The 11,586-nt window shown below is 40.1% G+C and overlaps 1 long non-coding RNA gene across 1 annotated transcript; it reads left to right on the top strand.

The window, feature by feature from the left end:
* Positions 1–60: 60 nt before the first annotated feature.
* On the top strand, positions 61–10,156 carry LOC105603045 (uncharacterized). The gene is made up of 3 exons (XR_009594934.1): positions 61–1,630; positions 4,609–4,907; positions 9,888–10,156. It is a non-coding gene; the product is annotated as an uncharacterized LOC105603045 (long non-coding RNA).
* Positions 10,157–11,586: the final 1,430 nt, after the last annotated feature.

Here is an 11,586-nt window from a genome sequence, read left to right as displayed (position 1 = left end):
AAAGGTTGCTCATGCAGTGGGCGGTGGAGAACGCGACTTTGGATTGGTTGGTGGGTGGGCGGGTCACCTCCTTATCGGGTTCAAAGGTAGGGCTTCTTGGCGTTTTGTCCTTCCAAGTCTGGCCCCGTTTTGTTCTTTGCTCCTGGACCTAGAGTATTTGGGAATTCCTACGGGAGGGATTTTGGTATAGAAGAGCATGAGCAAATACTGTGTAGCTTCGCTCTGAACGTTTTTCTTTCTTTACATGTTAGCACCTTCACTTGGAATTTATTTTGTTTGCAACTGTCAAGAGTAATTAATATCCATATACCTGCCGTTACGATTCCACCATAAAGCCAAATAAATGTGGCGATACAGTATAGCAAAAAGATGTTCTAGAAAATCAAAGGAGCAAGCCGTATTGTTTCGGGGTTGTTCTGTGGGATTCTTTTTTTTTTTTTTTAATAATTTTATTTAAATACGTGACTTGACGGGAACTTGTGTGAATGTTTGGGGTTTGGTTTTGTGGAATGGAATTACCACTTAAGGACAGTTAATATTCTGATCATGGGATCTCAGAATCACCTCACCTGAAAAATGCTATTTAAGATTACTCCCTTTTTCAAAATAAAAAGTAATGTTTGGTTTTGCCTTACAGGGTATCATGTATCTATACATAAAAGGGGAAGAGAAAAACAACGGAGACAATAATGAAAATTTTGCAGTGTGTTGTTTGTATAATGAAAATAAATTTGGAATTAATTCCCACTTAGAAAGTATCAGAAGTCTGTTTACATTGCAATAAAATTCTGCTTTGATGAGCTCTTTGTTTTTTAGACAAATATGTGAATTCGTTGGCTTTGGTTTCCTCCTCTGTAAAAAGATTCTGTATTTGGATCTCCAAGGCAGCCCTGAGCTGTAATGAAATTTATTGTTAACAAACTATCCAAAACTGAGATCCTAGTGTTAAGTGTACATCTTCCTTTTTTGCCTTTTTAAAATCTAGTTCTTAACCCAACAACTACAAAAGATAAGTAAGACATAAGACCTTGGGATCAAATTGGCCTGAAAAAAGTTTAAAGTTCCTATGTTTAAAACTTCCTGTTACATATGGTTTTGGTGTATACAAGCTATGATATGTAGCTTGCTTGAGGAACACAAGCCTAGACTTAGGAAACCAGGGGTGGACAACATAGGGAGACACTTGAAGTGTAGATAGCTGTTTTTGGATGCAAATCAAACTAGATGCACAATCTGTCTTTGTCACTTACTATTTATGTGCATTTGGGCAAGTTATTCCTAATTCTTCATTTTCTCATTTGTAAAGCAGGAGTATGATAGCTATCTTGCCAAATTTCTGTAACGATAGAGATGTATATTGTCTATTGTATACATACTTATCGCTCAGTGTGTAGCTGTTATTATTACTAAAGAAGATCAGAGGGAAGTCAGAGTGCAAAGTTCTTCCTACTTCTCATGACACGTCACTCATGAGTGCAAGCACACTAAGGGCATGGGAAGAACCCTTAAAAGCAATTTTTAAAAAAGTCTACTGACTGATAAATGAGTAATCACTGTTTGTTTCTTCTAGCCTGTGGTATCTGCTAGCATACCTTGACTTGTAACTGCATAACTTCAATCTTCAAGAAAGGTCTGTATCTTGAAATCCCTTCCTGCTCTGTCTTCATGTTGCCTTTCTCCTCTGTGTGTAGAATCTTCACAGCCTCCCTATTAAAGGGTACATATAATTGCATGTAGGGCCCACCTGTATAAATCCAGGATAACATCCCCATTTTAAGATCCTTAAGTTAATCATAGCTGCAAATATTTTGTCATATAAGGTAATATTCACAGGTTCCAGGTTTTAGGACTTGGTATCTTTGGGGGTTATTATTTAGGCTACCGTAGAGAATAAGAGAAGACAGTTGAGGGGACTTGGAATGACCAGATAATGAGAAAAGTCTCAAGCACATCTACTCAATTTCTCCTCTCAAATTTGTCAACCAAGTAAGTCACTTTTCGGGGAGGAATAAGTGAGAGTTTAGAGGGAGTATCTAGAAGTAGTCCTGAACTGTGACTTTCAAACACTTTTTGACCATGACTCTTATTAATAGTAAGAAATGCATTTTATCTTGTGACTCTAGGAAACAAATACATACTTGAATGTGCATGTGCACACACACACACATTGAATTTAATGTGAATTTAAATTGAACTTAATGGAAATTGATGTTTTTGAGATAGTACTTGCATTTGCTTCCTAAAATGTATGCTCATCTTTCCTATTAAAAAAAAAAAATCCAGAAAACCCATTAAGTTTGCAGTCCACTCAGTTCAGTTCAGTTCAGTTCAGTTGCTCAGTCGTGTCCGACTCTTGGCGACCCCATGGATCGCAGCACGCCAGGCCTCCCTGTCCATCACCAACTCCCGGAGTTCACCCAGACTCACGTCCATCGAGTCCGTGATGCCATCCAGCCATCTCATCCTCGGTCGTCCCCTTCTCCTCCTGCCCCCAATCCGTTCCAGCATCACAGTCTTTTCCAATGAGTCAACTCTTTGCATGAGGTGGCCAGCGTACTGGAGTTTCAGCTTTAGCATCATTCCTTCCAAAGAAATCCCAGGGCTGATCTCCTTCAGAATGGACTGGTTGGATCTCCTTGCAGTCCAAGGGACTCTCAAGAGTCTTCTCCAACACCACACTTCAAAAGCATCAATTCTTCAGTGCTCAGCCTTCTTCACAGTCCAACTCTCACATCCATACATGACCACAGGAAAAACCATGGCCTTGACTAGACGGACCTTAGTCGGCAAAGTAATGTCTCTGCTTTTGAATATACTATCTAGGTTGGTTATAACTTTTCTTCCAAGGAGTAAGCGTCTTTTAATTTCATGGCTGCAGTCACCATCTGCAGTGATTTTGGAGCCCCCCAAAATAAAGTCTGACACTGTTTCCACTGTTTCCCCATCTATTTCCCATGAAGTGATGGGACCAGATGCCATGATCTTCGTTTTCTGAATGTTGAGCTTTAAGCCAACTTTTTCACTCTCCTCTTTCACTTTCATCAAGAGGCTTTTTAGTTCCTCTTCACTTTCTGCCATAAGGGTGGTGTCATCTTCATATCTGAGGTTATTGATATTTCTCCCGGCAATCTTGATTCCAGCTTGCGTTTCTTCCAGTCCAGCGTTTCTCATGATGTACCCTGCATAGAAGTTAAATAAGCAGGGTGACAATATACAGCCTTGACGTACTCCTTTTCCTATTTGGAACCAGTCTGTTGTTCCATGTCCAGTTCTAACTGTTGCTTCCTGGCGTGCATACAGATTTCTCAAGAGGTTAGGTGGTCTGGTATTCCCATCTCTTTCAGAATTTTCCACAGTTTATTGTGACCCACACAGTCAAAGGCTTTGACATAGTCAATAAAGCAGAAATAGATATTTTTCTGGAACTTTTTGCTTCTTCCATGATCCAGCGGATGTTGGCAATTTGATCTCTGGTTCCTCTGCCTTTTCTAAAACCAGCTTGAATATCAGGAAGTTCATGGTTCACGTATTGCTGAAGCCTGGCTTGGAGAATTTTGAGCATTACTTTACTAGCGTGTGAGATGAGTGCAGTTGTGTGGTAGTTTGAGCATTCTTTGGCATTGCCTTTCTTTGGAATTGGAATGAAAACTGACCTTTTCCAGTCCTGTGGCCACTGCTGACCAGGCCCTCAATAAAAACTGCGCGTCTCTAATGAGCTTCCCTGATGGACAACATTTCACATGTGCTCTCACTATGTGTCATTGGAGAAACCAAGTGCATCCTATGTGACTCCACTAGGAGATGATTCTTGGAAGCCAGGACCTGGTCTCCTCCAACTATCACCCCGTGCCTTTCCCCTTTGCTGTCTGGCTTGTATCCTCCAGCTATAATAAGTTACAGCCATGAGTACAGCTATGTGCTGAATCCTGTGAGCCCCCACAAATCATTGAACCTGGGGTGGTCTTGGAGATGCTCTCCACATGCTCGGGGTGCCATCATCAGTTTATTATAAAGGAGAGACTTGGAAATTATTTACATGATGAAATATTTCAGTGGAATAGGCAGATGCCAATTCAATAGTGATTTATTTCAGTCTACAGGCTTCCCAGGTGGCACTAGTGATAAAGAACCCGTCTGCCAATGCTGGAGGCACAAGAGACACGGGTTCAGTCCCCGAGTTGGAAAGATCCCCTGGAGGAGGACATGGCAACCCACTTCAGTATTCTTGCCTGGAGAATCCCATGGACAGAGGAACCTGGTGGACCATGGTCCAAAGGGTCGCAGAGAGTCAGACGTGACTTAGCACACACTTTTAAAGAATGTCACCACCTCTAAATGAAAAACAGTCTTTGTCGACTAGAAATACTTCAGTGCCTCCATATTCTGGGAGAAGAAATTTATCTCCAACTTTCTTGGTAACTGATTGAATCACTAATTGATCACAATCTGAAGTTTGGAAAGCATCACTCCATGAAAATCCACCTTTGGAAATTAATGCCAGGCGTATAGAATTTGTTCTTTCCCAAAAACCATGTGTCAGACATTGTGCTAAATGTTTCATGTTGATTATTTCAGTTCATAACAGTAATATTTATTTCTGTTTTGCAGATGAGGATATTTTGCCAAATACATTTGTTCCCCGCCCCCCAAGATCCCTCTCTATTGTTTTCCATTCTGCTCTGTTTCCCAGAGGAGCACAGGAGGCTAGGAGGCTGAAGTTAATGGACTACATCAATGGACTCCCTTGTCTTCTAGCTTGGTGTTTAGTTATGTCTGATGAGCAAATCAGAAAGCAGGAGGAGAGTGAGTTCATGGTCTTCATTTCTCCATCTTCCTTTCTGGTGGTTGCCAAAGGCTGGCTGAGTTTGTCCACTGAAGAGTACAGTTCCTGTTGTGTGTGTCTTCAGGTAATTACTCCCACTCCTTGTTCTTTCAGGTATGTCTAAGGGTAATAATGATTCCATTGGCCCCCAGAGCCATGCTGGACACTAAGCACTTGATCGTTATTTGCTGATTTCCCTTAATCCTGTCTGTATCCTTGTTAACAGTCCCTAATTAAAATTTCTTTAGTTACTCCATTGGGGGAATGCCATCTCTTTCCAGCATGAATGTTGACTGTTATAAGAGATTGCTGCAGTCAAGCAGGAGATGATAGTAGCAGTGGAAGTGGAAGGAAGTGGCTGGACTCCTGCCACTATTTTGAAGGAAGAATTGATAGGATTTTCTGATGAATGAGATGTAGTATGTGAGAGAAAGAAAGGATTCAAGAGTGATTCCCAAGCAGTAGGCTTGGGTTGTTGGAAGGCTGAAGTTGCCACTTAATGGGACTGGAGACACTTCAGGAACAGCTAGTAGGGGGTGGGAGATTTTGTTGTGTTAACTTTGAAATATCAACTAGATATTCAAAAAGTTTTAGGTAGGCATTTGGATATGCAAGTCCTGTGTCAGGAGAGAGATCTGAGAGTCATCAGTCCATAGATGACCTTCAAGACCATGAAACAGATGAAATCATCCATTGAATGAGTGGAGAGAAGAGAAGAGGGATAAGCAGTTTTGATATCTTTCATATTTGAAATTTTGGGAGATAAGGAAAAGCCAGAAAATTAGACTGAAAACAGTTAACCAGAAACCAGATGAGTGTGGTGTCCTGGAAGCCTAGTGAAGACATTATTCAGTGGAGGAACTGTATAAAATGCTGCTAATAGTCACAATAAAAAACAACAGAGAATTGACTACTAGACATCATTGGTGATACTTATGAGAAAAGTTTCTGCAACATGATGGAGACAAAAGTCTGACTGGAGTGGATTCAAGAGAGAATGGAAAGAAAAAGAGTGGAGATATGGATCATAAGACATCTCTTTCAAGGATTTTTGCTGAAAAGGGAATTAGAGAAATATGACAGTATTCAGAGAAAGAAACAGTTTAAGAATAGTTTTTCTGCTTTTTTTTTCAGATGGAAGAAATAAAAGCATGTTTACCTGCTATAGAAATGATCTTACAGAGGGAAAAAATTGGACCAAATTCATTGAATCATCTAATTTAAGAATGAGAAGAAAATATAGAAATCATTTTCTCCACAACAGCTTTGTTTTATAAATGAAGAAACTGAGCTTCAAAATGGTAGACTAACTTTTCCAAAGCCCTGATAGTGTCCAGTAATTGCATACCCTTATTGTCCACTTTCCAGATGTATATAATATTGTGGTCATAAGAGGGTCATAGAATTGCCTTTCCCTGTATTTCCTTACCACCCTTTAGGAGTTTACTCACATCTGGGTCAATGGAGTCCAAGTTCCTGACCAGCAGCCATTTAACCCATGATTCTCTTGTAGATGGGCTTCCCTCGTGGCCCAGCTGGTAAAGAATCCACCTGCAATGTGGGAGACCTGGATTCGATCCCTGGGTTGGGAAGATCTCCTGGAGAAGGGAAAGGCTACCCACTCCAGTATTCTGGCCTGGAGGATTCCATGTATGGTATAGTCCATAGGGTCACAAAGAGTAGGATACGACTGAGCAACTCACTTTCACTTTCTCTTGTAGACAGCTGCTCGTACAATGCTGTATGTAAAACTAAATAGCACTCAGTAAATATTTAGTTCCTTCCCCTTCTCCTTCATTCCATCCCTTTTTATCCTCTTCCTGTTTATCCCCAGTGATCCTACCATGACCCAACAATCTACCACTGGGAATTCATCCTGTTTTCCCCTGTTTGGAAGTCAGTATTCTTAGTATAATTATCATACTGAGCTGTGATCAACAGACTCCTTCGTGAAGTGTTTTAAGAGTCTCTTTTGCTATTATAGGTAGTAAAAGGAATGTTCTAATGCTGGTATAGAATGGATGGAAGAAAGGAGATATTTAGAGCAAGTGAGATGGAGGACAGGTCTGGGTAGGAATGTGAGGGCCTAGGGCAGTGGGAAGCGGAGGGGAGGCTGGAAAATCAGAAGGCTGAAGTCCAGCCACCCTTTCCTCCTGTTGGATTCATCTGCATCCAAGTCAGGTGATCCCACCCTCCCTTGTGCCTGTTATAAAATAATTTATAACTATTTCTCCTGGGATTTTCTTTCCTTTTTCTTTACCTTATTTAATTTTTTCCTCACTGCCTCTGTTTTAGTCTGACTTCCTACTTTCCTTTCTAATTACAAGAACCATTGTCCTAATTAATAAAGTCCAGAGCATGTGAGTGGAGGGGAGGACCAAAGAATTGCCATGTGTTTGACTCGAGTAATGGCATGTGTTTCTGGATAAAGACTGCTATCTTCTCAGGCTGTAGGGAAGAAAATTGAGGCACTTAGGATTTCAGGGGAAAGTTGGAAATTGGGGTAAAGACTAGATGGCTTTTCCCAGTGGAGATTTCCCAGCCAACCCTTTATTTCATTCCATTGTTGCACATCTTTTTCCATTGCCTTTCTCAGTTCTTTACTCCTTTCCCTATCCAGAGTTCCACTTGTATGCAGCAACTTTATGTGTTGAATAAAGCGAACCCTTCCTGCTGAGCTGTCAGCAAATGGAACTGTCCAACAGAACAGTCTGTGTAAGTGCGTCTTGTGCTTGGGCCAGACATACAAGTGCAATTATTTGATTGCTGGAGATTGCCACTAAATGAGGGTGAAATAGTGGGTCTGAGACTTGTTGGTGAATATTATTAATAATATAGTGTCATGCGTTAATAGCATAGTGTCATGTGAAACAAAGCTATACTAGAAGGTCTTTCTGAAATCCCATTTTAAATTACACTTTCAGGGAGCTAGCTGGTGGAGGAGATGAGAAATAATAAAGCAAGTTGTCTTTAAGCAACTGGTTGGGAGTTTCAGTGTGACCGTGGCTATAGTTCAGAGAATATCCATTGCTGTCATGAGTTCTTTGGTAGCTGGAGTGAAACATGGGATTCCTCTCTGGTTAATTGTCATAGAAGTTACCTTATGGTAGTGCTCTACTATGAAAAATAATCTTCATTTCCATCATTAAAATTCTTCAAGAGAGGCCATTGCAAAAACTGCATAAAATTCTTTCTGGCTACTGTGATGTCCTCAGTAAATGAATATTCAAGTACCAAAGTCCACTCATCACAAACAACCCTTCCAGCCTCCTCCACTTCTTCATTTATAAAACTCACAGTCCTGCCAAATGGACTTGTCACCATTATTCTCTAGATATGTCCTACAGTCCACTGCCCCTGGCCTTGAGTAAAAGTAATTCCCTCCATTCCAAGTGCCCTTCCCTCATCTCAGCTTTGTCTGTCAGTTGAAAGCCCAGACTAAATGTGCCTTCTGTGAAGTCTTTGTTCATTTGTCTGCAATAGGCATCCACAAACTTTTTATGTAAAGTAACAGTAGAATTCTAGGCTTTGTCACAGACAGCCTCTGTATTCTTTCCTGTTTTATTGAAATGTGAAAACTATCCTCAGCTCATTGTTCATTTAAAAATAGGCCTCAGGGTAAATTTGTTTCATGGACCATAGTTAGCCAATCCATGGTCTGGAGTGGTGTCTACTCTCTCTAAAGTTCTGTACAATTTCATTTGTGTTATATATACCACTTACCATACCTAGCCTTGTATATAAATTGTTGGTATACAAATATCTTCTCTACTGAACTAAAGATTCTTGAGAGTATAAATCATATCTTGTATACTTTATCCCTTGCGACATCTATTATGGTATCTGAACACAGAAAGTACTCAAATGGTGTTCATTAAATGAATGCATAAGTTATTTAAATTATCTCCCAGCAAGAACATAATTTATTTCCCAACAACTCCTCCAAGCCCTTAATTTTCTGATAGGTAGGTCTTCTACCTCTACTCAGATCCTGGACCATTAATATGGCCATGAGCACCATAAGAGGAACTGGTAATTAGACAATATTGTTTTCATTTATTAAACATTGTAGCTGGGAGAAATGTCAATAACCTCAGATACGCAGATGACACCACACTTATGGCAGAAAGCAAAGAAAGACTGAAGAGCCTCTTGATGAAAGTGAAAAGGAAGGGTGAAAAAGTTGGCTTAAAATTCAACATTCAGAAAACTAAGATCATGGCATCCAGTCCCATCACTTCATGGCAAATAGATGGGAAACAATGGAAACAATGAGAGACTTTATTTTCTTGGGCTCCAAAATCAGTGCAGATGGTCTCTGCAGCCATGAACTTAAAAGACGCTTGCTCCTTGGAAGCAACACTATGACCAACCTAGACAGCACATTAGAAAGCAGAGACATTTCTTTACCAACAAAGGTCCATCTAGTCAAAGCCGTGGTTTTTCCAGTAGTCATGTGTGGATGTGAGAGCTGGACTATAAAGAAAGCTGAGCACCGAAGAATTGATGCTTTTGTACTGTGATGTTGGAGAAGACTCTTGAGAGTCCCTTGGACTGTGAGGATCCAACCAGTCAATCCTAAAGGAAATCAGTCCTGAATATTCATTGGAAGGACTGAAACAGAAGCTGAAACTCCGATACTTTGGCCACCTGATGCAAAGAACTGACTCATTGGAAAAGACCCTGATGCTGGGAAAGACTGAAGGTGGGAGGAGAAGGAGGCAACAGGGGATCATTTACTTAATTATAATATTATTTTGCTACTTGGTTTGCCAGGGTGCAAGAAACAATAAAATTATAATAGCAAAAGCCAACATTGATTGTTTACCTTAGATAGTTATAGGTATCCATTTTAATATGTACAACCACTTAAGGAAATTAATAAAGTAACTAACTGCAGTTATTTATTTTGTTGTTAATCTGGATAAACTGGTGATCACAGCTGTCACCTAACCAGATAAAAGGACATAAGTCAGTCAACTAGAGGCAATATCTTGATCACAAGTTAAAGTAAGCAATATCATTTAGAATAGGCATATAATGCTGAATAATTGTTTTCTTACAGGTGCTGAGTCAGTCATGCCCAACTCTTTATGACCCCATGGATTGTAGCCCTCCAGATTCCTCTATCCGTGGAATTCTCTAGGCAAGAATACTGGAGTGGGTTGCCATGCCCTTCTCCAGGGGATCTTCCTGATCCAGGGATCAAACCTGGGTCTCCTGCATTGTAGGCAGATTCTTTACCATCTGAGCCACGAGGGAAGCTGCCAATAATTGGTCATGGTTTAAAAAAATAACTGACTTAGTAAATAAAGGTGTGTAGATTTGACTTAAGTTTTGTTTGTATCTTAAGCCTCATCTTTACAATATAATCAAAGTATTGTTGGATCACATTGAGTTTCATTCTGAGCATGAATTTGCTTTGAACTGAATGACAGCAAAGCAAATTAAAAATAAATAAGAAAAACAACTTACACATACAACTAACTGAAAGAAATTAAGATATTTTATGGCAGTCTCTAAAGAAAATATCAACAAGCCGAGTAAGTTTTTAATAGTCAGAAGAAATTCCTTAAAGCCTCCTTTCTTTATTGTATCTTTCTCTGTCTCACATCAAGTCCATTGCCAGACAAACTCTTTACTCTCCAATTCTCCCTCAGTACTGTTTGCGCAGCTCTTTCTCCTCTTTCCACCACTCCTCAGTTAGTTCGATCCTCTTGTCCAGTTACTCTCTGCCCATTCAAGGTTTTCCCATTCTTTTATATTCTCTCCCTTTCTGCAGTGTACACTGTGGTAGGTCAGATGCTTAGATAGCTGCCAAGATTCCCAATCACTAGTGTACACTCCCTGTATGATTTTGTCCCCTCAAGTATGGGCTGGACCTGTGAATATGGTGGGAATATGGCCCTCTCAGTTGATTACATCAAAGTGGCAAAGGTGATGTGATAGTTCACATCTGTCGTTACATTACTTTATGTAAGACGCCATCGTAGCAGACTGGAATGAGAGTCTCCTGCTTGCTTTGAGGAAGTAAGCTGTCATATTTTAGAAGGCCTTATGGCTAGGACCTAAAGGTGGCCTCTAGGAGCTGACAGCAGAGAGCTGATAGATTTGGTTCTATGACTGCAAGAACGGAATTCTCCCAACTTCAGTGAGATTGGAAGAGACCCTGAACCCTCAGATGAGATTGCAGCCCTGCCTGACACCTTGATTTCAGTCTTGCAAGACCCTGGGACTAGAATTTAAATACAATACACCTAGACTTCTGACCTAGTGAGATAATACATGTTGTAATAATCCAATACATTTGTGGTAACTTATTATATTAATACAACAATACAAAACAAATACATGTACTTTGATTTGTGTGATAAAGTCTAAAAATATCAGGGGAAAGGGAAATTAGTGTATTTATATATTTATGCTTCATGCATTTATATTTTTATCTTTGTTACATTATCCTTCCAATGATTCTAACCCTTTCCCCCCACTATATCTCCATGAACAATACACCTGAAGAATGTGATATCTCTCCATCAGAATAGTGGCTCCCTATACCAAGAAAACTCCAAGGGTGGGGTTAAAGCTTGTGTAGTTTGTCAAAGTCCCTTTGTGGCCGGGAAAATGCTTTGGGTTGAGAACTCCTGCACTATATAATGGTTTAAGGACTGCTAAAACTGGTTCTGTCTGCTACCCATATCTGGACTAGATCACACACTGACTTTATTTGATTTCAATGAGCTGGAAATTTTACATCATCAAAA

This window comes from Ovis aries, chromosome 1 (genome assembly GCF_016772045.2).
Source record: "Ovis aries strain OAR_USU_Benz2616 breed Rambouillet chromosome 1, ARS-UI_Ramb_v3.0, whole genome shotgun sequence".
Classification (NCBI taxonomy): domain Eukaryota; kingdom Metazoa; phylum Chordata; class Mammalia; order Artiodactyla; family Bovidae; genus Ovis; species Ovis aries.
The sequence above is the reverse complement of the archived record's forward strand: the minus strand, read 5'-3'. Positions and strand labels throughout refer to the sequence as shown.